Genomic DNA, 13,252 nt, shown 5'->3' on the forward strand with positions numbered 1-13,252 from the left:
TCTGGTCTTTGTCTAGTCCATCTTCACAACTGGCACCCATTGCCATGTTGTTCAATGAGCACACTCCTGCTTAAACTGCCCCAATATCAGAGGAGGCGCTTCTGTAAGCATCTGGGACCATAACTTGTTGTTTTTAATACATTCAATTACTACTTTTGGCTGTTTATAGAACCAATTACTGAAATGAAAACAGACTAGCCACTACATCACATTTATGCATTACCAGGGTTCCCACTCAACCGTGAAAACCTTAAAACCGTGAATAAGCCGTGAATTTCGTCCACCGTGAAAAAACCTGGAAAAAGCCATGAATTTAGCCATGAAACCTTAAAAATATCTCAATTTTGATAATAATACTACGATTTACTGGTCAAATTTGGTATGTTAGTCATGTTTCATGGGCTGGCACGTGCAGACTACGCATTTCTCTACACGCAAACATTCGAAGTGTAGTAATTGGTCCGTACTATATGATGACATATCGACCAATATTTTCCATTTTAATGGCGGAAGTCTGTTGTTTTGTCTAAGCGTTTTAATTTCAGTGATAGCTTGGGATGGACTTGTATTCGGAAAAGGACGAATGAAATAATTTGCATTTCTAATGGACCCAGAATGAACCATTTACGAAAATTATCTGATTTGTAACTCAAAGTTCAGTTCCCACACGAAATTAGGGCACATGCCATATGCTTAGAAATGTGAGTTTGCCATTGGAATTTTACTTAAGGAAACATTTCTACGGCAAATAGGCTTTCAATTTATGGCAATAGCTCTCAATAGACTACGCTCACCTCGTTTGGATCGTTTGAAGATCGCGGTCCCGTCGTTTAATTTTCCCGCATCCATCGTTTAACGACCCTGTCAATTTCTGTAACAATAACGCCTGTTCGTTGTCTGTTCAGTTGGCTGTTCGTTCCCTGTTCCTTGACCAAGAGAGAACAGGCAGGCGACTGTTCGTAGAATGTAAATTGGATCGCCTTGTCTGTTCCTTGTCTGTGTGAAAAGGGTTACTTGTCTGTTCTCTCCCTAGGCACATACTTTGTTCCTTACCTGTTCGCTGTTGCTAATTTGGACATAATAGACAAGAGATAATTTATGTAAACAGAATTCAAAGTTGAAATTCATTTGAATGATTGTAATAAAAACTTTAATTGTGCTTTTCCACATCTTCCATCAGTTATAAAAATCTTGAATAGTTGTAGAAAAATAATAGAAAACCAAGCTTTCTCATCATCAACAGAACAACCACTACACCAACAAATATTTCACATGTCTTTATCAAAGAAATACTTCCTTATATTACCGTATAAGCGTGTGTAAGAGGCGCACCCCTATTTTAAGCATCGAAGCTATGAAGAAAAAAATTTTGCAGCATTTTTTTTATACTATCACGCGGTGTTGCAGACGTATGCCTGGAATTTCGACAGTTATCGAAATTTCCTCTTTTAATACTAATTGAAAGAGGAAATTTTGATAACTGCGGCGGTAATAGCGGCATTAGAGGGAGTAGAAAGAGTTCCGATCCTCTCTTTGCATACACCGTTGCTCTACGATGCTTGTCCTACTCACGAACAATTTTATATAAATGCTCTCTCAGTATTGCAATAGAATTGCAGCCGTGGAAAATTTTAAGGCAAAACACATCAGGCACATAGCAGGAACCTTCCCATGAGATTGCACAACAATCGGGGCAATCTGAGCGCCGTAGGATAATAACCATGTCGTAGATTTAACGGAGCCACACTCGGCCCTCCATCAGCCAATGCCTCTGCCGTTTTTTTTCCTTTCCGAGACCTCACAGGAAAATAGGAAAATATCAAGTTACAGGGGAACAATGGAAACGTGTTTCATCCCTACCCCGTCTCAGCAACTGACCTTGATCGATCTCCCAGTTTCTGGAGGCCAAATGCTAGGCGAGTCATCTACTGAGCACAAAGATATCTCGATAGCTTTCAATAATTGTATGACACGCACGAGGTTCAAAAAAAGAAAGAGATCTAACACGACGCATATCTGACAGAATTTAAGTTTTTTTAGCTGTAATTTTTTGACACAAAGATTTATAGTTACAACAAGGCTACTAATATTCAAAATACTCCAAACAGCACACTTTCGGAAGAAGCAAGTGTAGCATAAGCGCATTGAAACAAGACGAGACGGACTGGTTACTTCAGGCAACGCAAACTGCATATATCACATTGCTGCGCCTTCGCCCCTTCGCTTTGAAGGCAACGACGTCACATGCAAGATCGGACGTGTTCTTCCCTTGCTCCTTCGCTCATAGCCTCGTAGCTTGAAATACGGAGGGGAGGGAGCGCGCTCCTTCCCCTTGACCTCTCCTTTGCGCTCTTCACTTATAAGCATTTCTTATTTCTTATATCTACAATTTAGTCCAACAATGAGCACACTCGTTCGAATTTTTTAAAGCGCAGGTTTTGACACCAATATAATATTCAGTTGTAAAAATCCTCATATTAGCGTCTGAAGATGATTTTTGAAAAATCACGTGCTCAGCGTAATGAAAATTGCTCGGCAAGACAGATCTTGACTACTAACCAGGTATTTCCTTCAAAACTATGCGTTTCTCTACGTTTGATAAGCGATTACTATATGCAGTATAAATGCCGTGGGATGCCCACTCGTGGCAGTAAATTTAGCGCGCCCTCCGGAGCAAATCACCCCGCGCGATCTTTTCAATGCTCACCTCTGAGATACCGACGGGACGGCGTAATGCTTACAAGAAATTCAAATAGGAGCATTTTAAAAAAACGTCACTAAGGGAGAAACTCCCCTGCCTGCCGCTTGTTTTTGACCTAGGATTACAGATGACTGACTCACACTGAAAACCAAGGCCACTCAGTTCCCCTTAGAATTGCGACCGGAGAATGGGAGGGGGAGAAGATAAGAAGTTTGTGTAAGAGGCGCACCCCCATTTTCGGCTGCAATTTCTGGGAAAAAAGGTGTGCCTCTTACACGCGCTTATACGGTAATACAATTCAGATTCTGCACTATGCCAATATAATACGTGTGATTTTAAAAGAGAAACACGCCATTAATAAATATATATGAACACTATGATTACACTTCTCACAAACAAACCTACAAGAAACATAGTCCTCTGACAATTTTTGTCGGTTCTTATTGGCAACTTAACACACGTACGCATAATACATATTAAATACAAGTACAGGCGGTCCCCGACTTTCGTACACAATGCGTTCCCGAAAACGTGTACGAAAGTCGAATGTACGAAAGTCGAATGTACGAAAGTCGAATGTACGAAAGTCGAACCATTGACTTCCATACTAATTAGGAGTTACGTTCCCAAAGAGCGGAAAATACGTACTAAAACCTTTTTTTCACGGAATTCATTTCAATTGACTTAATTTTAATAATATTTTAATAAAACTCCTCAAATCATCTATAATTTCTTTCGAAAATACGCAGAAAATGTAAATAAAAGATTGGAAAACAAGAACTCCGTTGGCTATCGAGTGAAACTTCCTCCTGGCATTTAAGTTGGCATTCCACTTATTACGTCCACTATAAATAAAAAGACATATCAAGAAGCATAATAAAATGTAGTTGTTGAACCCGCACTCTGGATACCTTTTAATTTTTACACCAAAATTCGACATTTGGCAGGTGACATATTCGTGATCGCGTATATTTCGCATGTTATTCAAAAAAGACAAAAGACAAACGGACTTCGGATGATATTTCGTGCAATATCGTTGCTGAAGGTGTACATGAATCAAACAGCACTAAAACGAAAAAACACAATTAGAAAGAAGATCTTACTAGTTTTATTGAAAGCCATTTGATGATGTCTAGTCAACTTCTTTTGAAAAATATCTTCAATGAAGGCTTTCTTCTTCTCTTGATAAAGGAGCCTATAGCAGGCAGTTTCTCTCCCAAATTAATCACCTAAATTAGAGTCAACTACTAACCATTCCCTTTATTACATACGTTCGTATTGTTCGCATATACTGCCATTTGATACAATTGAATGTTGGGATGCGCAATAAACATCGCGGGAATTTTAAAAAAATTACAAACCAACGTCCGAAAGTCCGAATTTAGCGTACGAAAGTCAAGTAAAAGGTGTCAATTTTGAACGTACGAAAGTGCGAATTGTACGAAAGTCGAGTGTACGAAAGTCGAGGACCGCCTGTATCAGTAATTGCTCAAAAACTTAAGACACACAATAGGTTACTAAATAAACACACTCATGAAAAAATATCACTTCAAGACTTTCACTATCACTGAATGGATGCACGAATTACTTAATACAACACTGCGGGCATTTAGCACAAGTTAAATAATACTCATATAAATAACTGTTTTCTCCACAACCAACAACTTCACCACAATACAGTCGACCATGTGCTCGTAAACTGACTGGATAACGGTATCGGGTATCGGTGTCATTGTTTGCGTTTGCTATCTTCAATAGGTAGGTGGCAGCACCATGCTATCTTTCCGTGCCTGTTGAGAACCTGTTCACCAACTGTTCACTGTTTTCTATTCGTACCCTGTATCGTGAAACGGACTATGAACCGGCCCTTGCCTGTTGAGTGCCTGTTCACTGTTGTCTGTTCGTTTCCAGTCCGCTGAAACCGCAGAGTATATACTCTTTGGCTGAAACATACAACCAACCGTCCCCTGCCTGTAATTGGCGAAGGAAAGTATTTTACGTGCATAAGCCGTGCAGATAGCTGATATAATTTGCGTGCTCACTTCATTTGCCGTCATCCGTGGTTGGTGGTAATCGTGATAATGAATTCAAACATATATAATTACTATTTAAGTGGATAATATTTTCTTTGGATTCAATTAAACTTCCTTGTACTCCATTAAATTTGGATTGTTCGTAGGTTGTTCATACTCTGTTCTCTAAATCTCCAACAGGCTCCAAACTGACAATGAGCAGGCATTATTTTTACCAAAATCGATTGGGTGTTTAGTGTCTGTTCACTGTTGTCTGTTCGTTCCCTGTGCGGTGAAACATACTACCAACCGGCTCTGCCTGTTGAGTGCCTGTTCACTGTTGTCTGTTCGTTCCTTGTTTGGTGAAGCGCACAACCAACCTGCCCCTGCCTGTTGAGAGCCTGTTCACTGCTGTCTGTTCGTTCCCAGTTAAGAGCAAGGGCAGATTCAGATTCAAGGGGTGGGGGTTCATGATCTGGTAAAAGAGGTGCATTCTCATGTGTTAACTTTTTAAAAATATCCATGTTAAAGTGCATTTTGGAGCTTAAAATTTCACCTTTATTCTTAACAACCGATGAAGTTGAACAATTTAAATAGTTTAAAGTAATCATGGAGAAAAATTAATAGCAAAAAATACGATAAAACTACAAAAAAATTTTAAAAATTAATAACATTTGGGGGGGTCACGACCCCAGTGATCCCCCCCAAATCCGCCACTGGTTGGGAGAAGCGGACAGCCAACCAGTCTCTGCCTGTTGAGAACCTGTTCACTGTTGTCTGTTCGTTCCCTGTGCGGTGAAACATACAAACAACTGGACCCTGTCTGTTGAGCGCCTGTTCAATGTTGTCTGTTTGTTCCCTGTATGCTGAAGCATACAACCAACCGGCCCCTGCCTGTTAAGAGCTTGTTCACTATTGTTCCCGAAATGCTTGTTGCCTGCCTGTTAAGGAACAAGCTGCAAACAGAGTACAAACTGTTGGAAGGCTGTTCGTAAGTTGTTCCTATTTGTGTGTGGCCCGAGATTGTTCGTAGGCTGTTTATACTCTAAATTCACTAAATCTCCAACAGGCTATCAACAGACTTCAAACAGACAGCGAACAGGCATTGTTGTTACAGATATCGACAGGGGAAAATTAGACGAAGTGTTTACTAAGTGTTGTTTATGGCTAATAACGACAGACACCCCCAGGAGATTGAATTACTATAGGGAGTGCTGTGGGATAGTAACATTAGCCCATTTTCCAAGATCCGCTATCCCCCGCCACTCAGAACTCGCCTCCTCCCTCTGAAGCTTTCCTCCGAAATAAAAAAAAAGGTCTCAGCTCGCCCAGGGATCATATTACGAAGGCTTAGCTTCGAAAAAATATCAAGTTACATGAGAACAATAGAAACGTGTTTCGCGCCCCCCCTTTTCTCACCCACTGACCTTTTTCAGCGTAACTGCTTCAAAGTTCCCAGTTTCTGGAGGTCAACTGCTGCATGAATCACTTATTAGCCCAAAAGGTGTCTAACAATGAATATCGTCAATTGGTATTATACTTTTATTAGATTGAAATATTTGTAAAGTGCACGTAATTCTAAATAGAATGAGACCAAACACGACGTATTTCTAACGTTATTTAAGCATTTAAAACAAGAAAATAGTTGGAAAAATACAATGATGATTTCCGGCGAAACTCAATACCTCGTAGCTGAGCTTCTCAGCAGTTAATGTGGCATTTTTCCGAAAACAGGATATCAGGTTATTATCAGTTATCAATTTACGAGTTATACTTTAAGTCTCAGTTGTAAGAGTTTCTGAGGAAGGGATATCTTCTCAAGATATTTTGTTTCTCCCTACTAACAATCCGAATTCATCTACTCATCTGGCACTACGATAATTAGAAAAGAATGTGTAAGTTGCCTTCTCTTTAGAGCAAAACATTTCATGGCTATTAATATGGCAGGATATTTGAAAGAGATATTATTCGAATCAACAATATGACCTAAGTGTCTCGATAAAGTACTAGTATTCCTGTAATTGGCCAAAATCTTCTTTGAATCCTTTAACAAATATCATAATTACGCTCCAAAATCCTGCGTTTCCTGGGACATAGGCAACCTATCCAAACATTCCAGCATCGATCGTTTTCCCGCATTCATCGTTTTTTTCTTCCATCCCCCTGAAAAACGATAGATTGAGGTTCCACTGTAGTTATATGAAATTGATTTTTTGATTTATTACATTCTATAAACAATATTTATAAATATTTTCGGCGATCTCAGAAAGATTGGGTAAGGGAAATTTGGTTACTGTGCGGTAATAACAACGTGCGCAAAAAACAATCTCTCGGAGGCACGAGGAATTAACAAAGGACTTCCAGTGTTCAGACGGAAGAAGGTCCTAAGGGCATTCGCATATTAAAGGAGGCCATGGTATTCGGCGTCCGGGCAAGAGCGCGGTTGGGTTGGGCCTTAAGTTGGCCCTGAATTTTCCAAACGTTGGCGTCATAACAGATATCACTTTTTATTGCTGCGTTTACATTATATGTCTCGTACGTATGGCGTATGTCGCGTACGTTAATTTTTAGTTAATATACGGCCGGTGATTGTCCTATTTTTCACTTATAAACGGACCATGAATTTGACGACATTGAGACTGTGAAAACCTGAAAAAAACCATGAATTTCATTATTTAGGTAGAGTGGGAACCCTGATTACGATAGCAGAAATGAAATTGCTGCGAACTTTGAATCAGTACTGCCGACTTCAAGGATACATTTCAAATATCTTAACCCTTTCGCTGCTGTTCAATCTCCGAAAACCTACTCCTTACATGCGGCGAAAATGTTAAAATGCGTTTCCTGGGCCCATGGAGCAGGTACTTCCAGGATGGGTGTGGTACACCCTCCGAAGGGTCGCTAATCCACGACCCTATCCTCAACTAGCTCACCCACGCAGGACGGTCTCTTCGACCCTACCAGCGGGGGCCTACCTCCCGAAAAGGGACCACTCTGACTGCAATTTGAAAATCAATCACTCAATCCAATCATCAAAAAATGATTGTTTTCATCGCAATCCTGCCAATCATGCAATCAAGTACGTCTTTGAACCGTGTTTCTACGATGAAAAATAACGATTTTGTTAACTTTTCTAGAAACGTGGCTGCGGACAACCGGAAAAATGGCCATTTTAGCAAAGTTAACAAAACCGTTATTTTACATCGCAGAAACACGGTTCAAAGACGTAGTTGATTGCATGATTGGCTAGCAGTGCGATGAAAACAATAAGTTTTTGATGATCGTATTGAGTGATTGATTTTCTAATTGCAGTCAGAGGTCACTTTTCGGGAGGTTAACTGCCTGCTCGTAGGGTCGAGGAGACGGTCCTGCGTGGCTGAGCTGGTCGAGGATAGGGTCGCGGATTAGCGACCCTTCGAAGTGCTTCGGCGAAAGTTCTGACCGCATGGCAGGGAGGAAGGAAAAGTACGTCCACATCAGTGAAAGGGTTAAACGCTTTGACCAACATGTTGAATCACAGCACATCAGTTCAGAAAGAAATGGGAATCTTGCTTTTACTAAAGGTATGCTCTACCTTTTCACGATTACTCGATGTACAGCAACAATGAATGCAAGGCTATTTCATGGGCAGTAGTTTCTTTGGCTTGGACTGGTGCGACTGGAAGTGGCAAACTCTGGAACCAGCTCCAGGCCCATGCTGGGCCACCGGGACACCCAGTGCGCCCTCCAGCCTGGAAATCTTTGGTGCCCCCTAGTAGTATCTTCCTCATGCATAGTGCTGGCACCATCTGGCCATGGCCGTCCACTGCCCTAAGAAGGGGTCCAGCATGGGCCTGGCCAGCTCCTTATAAGGGACATGGATTTCAGTAGGTTAGCATTATTACCCCAAGTAGCAAAATCTTATGTAAAAATTATTTTAAAATATATTGCGAGAACATTTTAAAATGACTTTAACATAATTTTGAAAACATATTAGCTCTTTCTGTTTCAACGTTACAAATATTTTTTTCATCATTTCAAAATGATTTTAACACAAGTTTAAAATATGTCCTACTCTTGTATGAGGTATGAATTATAGTTTTTAAAATATGTACGTTGTAACTAATTCAGCCTCTTTTTAAAATGATTAATTGTTATGTTAATATGATATAAGTAAACACGTTTGAAAATACGAACTGTGCCAGAAACAGTAAATAAATACCTATTTTCCCACCTAACAATTATCCTGCCAACTTGATAGTTTAAAATGCGTGAATATTTGGAAGGAAGTAGTACAAGCATGGTGAGAATTAAAGAATCTCCTTATCTGCGTGCTTTCACTGAATGCCCACCATCACCAGAGACATTTTGAAAACATCGAAATCAGATGTCCGTGTTTGGATTAGAAAGCGGATGTGATTGTTGAAGTCATACACTCAGGCCTTATCCCTTTTTAGTATGCAATAAAGCACATATTGAGAGTGTTTTCAGATGTTCCTTGATTGCATTCTCGGATCATTCAACGTCCATTTTTTGATGATATGCCTTCATTTTGGGATATTTTTTGCGTAAATTCATTATTTTAAATTTCTAGAAATATTATGGAAAACTGCCAAAAAATACAGTTTTGTGGATTTCAAGACCATGAAATTCAAACTCACTTTTGAAAAAAGGGATTCATTTTTGTTATAAAAAGTCCCCAAAATCTTCTGTATCACTTGTTTTATGTAAAGCTACTTGTCAAATATTCACATTTACCTCAAAGGAATGAGAATTTTTCCGCTGGTTTATTTTATCACACTGGTATGACTAAGATTATATGTAGCAATGAAAATTTATATGAGTGCTTTAAAATGATTTCAAAATAATGACCTAATTATTTGAAAATTATGTTAAAATGATTTTACCATTATGTTAAAATGATAAGAAAATAATTATCAAATTATTTCAAAATTATTTTAAATTGTGTGTAAAATAATTTTGAAATTGTTTTAAAATAATGTTCACATAATTATTTTTCTGTGAAATTAAGAAAGGAACTTTTTGGCAAAGATAAGCCATTACTTCCTACATATCCATCCCAGTCAGCACAAAAGATATTTTACCCCATTATTACCCAAATTTTACACGGGTAAAATTGTGGTAAAAGATGGGTAACCTGCTTGGTGACGGGTAAAATATCTGTAAATTTAAGTGGTAAAATTCGGGTAATTTCATGGTAAAACACAGGTAAAATTCGTACTTTTTCCGGGTAAAACTTCCGACATCAGAGCCATCTGTGGAGCTTCAAAGTAAACATGACGACACTCCCTCTATCGGTGCTATTGTGAACTAACAGTACCTAATTTCAATGCGCTATAGGCATTCATATGCACGATAAATGAACGAAATCGACATTGATATTGAAAAATAACTTTATTGAATGACGAAAAGTAACTAAATATGCAAACACGACATATATTAGGAAATAACCACTTGGTGAAAGAGAAATAATAACAAAAATAAACCCCACATTCATGAGGACATACGTACTCGAAGAAAGAGATGACTGAAATAAATAACAGTTATGTTTTAAGAGGAATTGCTAATTTGATTTCTTTTAAAATAGAAACAATGTTAAACTTGGAACTAATTTCCTTCCGTTAAGCAATTGGTGACAGCAGCTTCCACACCAAACTCCTATAATGGCATGCTTACGAGGAAACAATTCACCCAAACGAGAATCCTAAAAACTGCTTCTCCAAAGTTTTTACCTGAAATTTTCAATGAAATCACTGTAAATAAAGAGCTCTATACTTTAGCAGAGGTTGAGGGAACCAAATTTCAGTTATATTGGTTATTAAAAAGTATATTGCCTCACCATGGTGTCACAACAAAAAGTGATGCAACTCTCTGGTTAAATTTTCAACTGAATTATATTCAACTATTTTCAGCATTGTATCAGGCAACTTAGTTTAGTTTACTTCATGCTCCAGTAATAGATAGAAATTATAATTACCAGGCACGTTACTTCGGCACTTGTAGTCGCGTTCATGTTCCTTCTTCATTGTTTACTAGTTCACTAGTACGTTACATTTCACTAGTCGCAAATCGCAGTTGAGGATCCAAAATAGCCAACTGTCAAGATTTGAACTCGACCTTTCATAAAATTTAAACGAAAATAATTATACGATGAAAATTAGTACTCTCCTCTATTTATTTACGAAAATAATCAGGTAATTTTTAAGTAATTGAATTTTTGTTAATGACCATATAGCCTTTCATCGATAGCGTGTAGGTATATAAAGTGAAACTATTTGCGAAAATAAATCGAAAATAGTTTGAAAAATATCACTACAGCGTCGCTGTGGTTATATTAAACTTCACTTTTCTTCTTTAAACTTTTCTCAACCTCATACAATGAAATAAATAAAATAAAATAAATTACTCACTTTATATTTTTTACACTTCGCTGTTGGCAATTCTGCACGCAAGTAATGACGTGGTAAAGAAGGGGCAAAGCTTACTGGGGTAAATTTGCCCCAAATTACCAGAAAATTTTCCATCTAAATTATCTTTTGTGCTGACTGGGCATGTATATACTATCAACAAAATGAGATCAAATGGTACAAGACTTAAAAAGAGCAACGCCTAATACATTATTTTAAAATTATTTGAAAATCTTGAAAAAGTCATGAAAATAGCCATCCTATGATATTTTGATTGTAAAATTATTTGAAATAATTTTAAAATCATTTTTCAATATTCTTTTGCTACTTGGGACAATAGGGACATGCGAAGGTTGCAAATGTGATAACATGAATGCTGGGGTTTTCCCGCAAATATGCAAATTACATGTTAATCCCAATTTTTGCCAATTCAAGTGCGATTTCCACCAATTCAAGCACAATTTTCATCATTTTTTTAACTCGTGCTTCTCCCACAAAAAATTTTTTCGAGGTGTAAGTTTATGCTACATTGTTCTGATAAACTGTGGATTTGGATAGCTTTCTTAGCTAACTTTTTTATAATATGTTGTAGAATAACAGTACTACACTAAAGGAATCCATGATTGTGAATGAGTGGTCAGCAAGGAATCAAAGAATTGTATTTTTACGATTAGTATTAAATTTTTTTGTCTCTCTAATTTATTTCACTAAAAATAAACCCGGAGAGGAGGAACCATTGATAACAAAACAAAACTAGTGACTGAAAGATGCAAAACGAACGTAGATTAACTCATGCAAAAATAATGAGTGCAAGAGTATTTTTTTTAAATGCCTTTCTTGTCGAAAGATGGTAAGAGGCCGCTTTCAGATAAGCCGACTTTCTGCCGGCCGCTGTCCACAGCGTGACGCTATGCTTTCAAATAATGATAGGCCTCTACGGATATCTTCAAATGAGTTAAACCATGCCATCGACGGCCACTTTGATCACCACAGTGCCCATTTCAATCTGGCACGGTGGTGTGCCATCTATGGTGTGAAATACACACAGTGCTACAATGAGGCCACATTCAGATGAGGCGAATGTCTGGATTTCATTGTGCTGTGCAGGCCGAAAGTCACCTTGTCTGAAAATGACCTAAGATTCAAATATGATGAAAAAATTCATACCCTCAAAGTAACACATTCAAGGAAATAAAATGACTTGTTTGTGAGGAGGATGTGTAATCCACGTTCACGCGATGTCCAGATCCTTTATATAAGATCCCTGTACTCATCATGGGTCAACCCAACAATTTGGTAGGGATTTTGTGAGGGAAAAACTCGATGATCTCTCCAAACACTATTCCATTGCTCTGCACCCGAAAGCCCACTGACTCCTCGTCTCCCCTCCATGGGCTGCACTTCATGGGCACCTTGCACCGTGCAAGCACGTTCCTCCCCAACTCCTACCTGACAAGCTACGGAGAAGTGCGAGAATCTGCATCAGTACTCAGCGGGTGGCCAGCAGAAGACTGTGGAAGGAGAGAACGATGGGAGGGGGGCCTTACAATTAGTTATTTCTTATCGTGGCCACCAGCACTCCCATTTAATCTTGGGAAGGCTCGAAAACTACAGTGGTTTAAAATCAGCCTACCATCGTTTGAGAGATCGGCATGGTGAATTCATTTTGTTTTGTTGAATTAAGAAAAAAGTAGAATGCCTAAGTGGCCGTTTACTGCAAAACAACATGAAGCAGAATTTTGGGACCACGGATTATATTGAGCTGACAACAGTACAATATTTTGTCGTTATACAACTGTTTCGTGGAAAAGGAAGGGCAGCTGCACCTAGCATATCGCGAAAGAAAAACACAAGTCTAGTGAAGAAAAAAATTGTTAGTGTTTTTTATTTAGCAGATTTTTTCGACACATTGTTGACTTTAGTAACACTGAAGAAATGGATGTGATTCACAATTCCGGCATAGGATATTTTTGTGCTTTAAATAATGATTCCATGTATATTCTATTCAATCCCAGGCAATATTTGTAATGCAAACATATTACATAGAGAGTAAGGGAAGTTGAAAGTGAGTCTCAAGAATATTCAAAAGGGTATTTTTTTTATAAAACCTCTAATAACTTACAAAACATAAC

General features: G+C 38.4%; 1 protein-coding gene across 2 annotated transcripts in view; it reads left to right on the forward strand.

The window, feature by feature from the left end:
- Positions 1 to 13,252, forward strand: part of LOC124171061 — a 78,181-nt gene that overhangs the window by 29,833 nt on the left and 35,096 nt on the right. The gene's annotated exons all lie outside the window — the stretch shown is intronic.

The sequence above is a fragment of the Ischnura elegans genome, chromosome X (assembly GCF_921293095.1).
Source record: "Ischnura elegans chromosome X, ioIscEleg1.1, whole genome shotgun sequence".
NCBI lineage: Eukaryota > Metazoa > Arthropoda > Insecta > Odonata > Coenagrionidae > Ischnura > Ischnura elegans.